The 401-nt window shown below is 59.4% G+C and overlaps 1 pseudogene; it reads left to right on the top strand.

Annotated features, from left to right (window-relative positions):
- The first annotated feature begins 3 nt into the window (after positions 1-3).
- On the top strand, positions 4-396 carry LOC110595003 (annotated as a pseudogene).
- The last annotated feature ends 5 nt before the right edge of the window (positions 397-401 follow it).

Raw genomic sequence — 401 nt, 5'->3', positions numbered from 1 at the left:
GACCACAACCCTGATGGTTTCACCGACAAGGAGGACCTGCACAACATGCTTGCCTCGCTGGGGAAGAACCCCACGGACGAATTACCCGGAGGGCATGATGGGTGGAGCCCTAGGGTCCGTCAACTTCACCATGTTCCTCCCCATGTTTGGGGAGAAGCTGAACAGCACTGGCCCGGAGGATGTGATCCGCAACGCCTTCGCCTGCTTTGACGAGGAGGCCTCAGGGTTTACCCACGAGGACCAGCTCCGGGAGCTGCTCACCACCATGGGCGACTGCTTCACGGACGAGGAGGCGGAAGAGAGGGACCGCGAGGCTCCCATCGGCAAGAAAGGCACCTGCAACTATGTGGAGTTCACACGCTCCTCAAATATGGCATCAAGGACAAGGATGACTAGGCTGC

The sequence above is a fragment of the Carlito syrichta genome, unplaced genomic scaffold (assembly GCF_000164805.1).
Source record: "Carlito syrichta isolate Samal-C Ts95f unplaced genomic scaffold, Tarsius_syrichta-2.0.1 Scaffold212448, whole genome shotgun sequence".
Taxonomy (NCBI): domain Eukaryota; kingdom Metazoa; phylum Chordata; class Mammalia; order Primates; family Tarsiidae; genus Carlito; species Carlito syrichta.
Note: the sequence above shows the minus strand (reverse complement) of the source record. Positions and strands in the feature narration are given on the sequence as shown.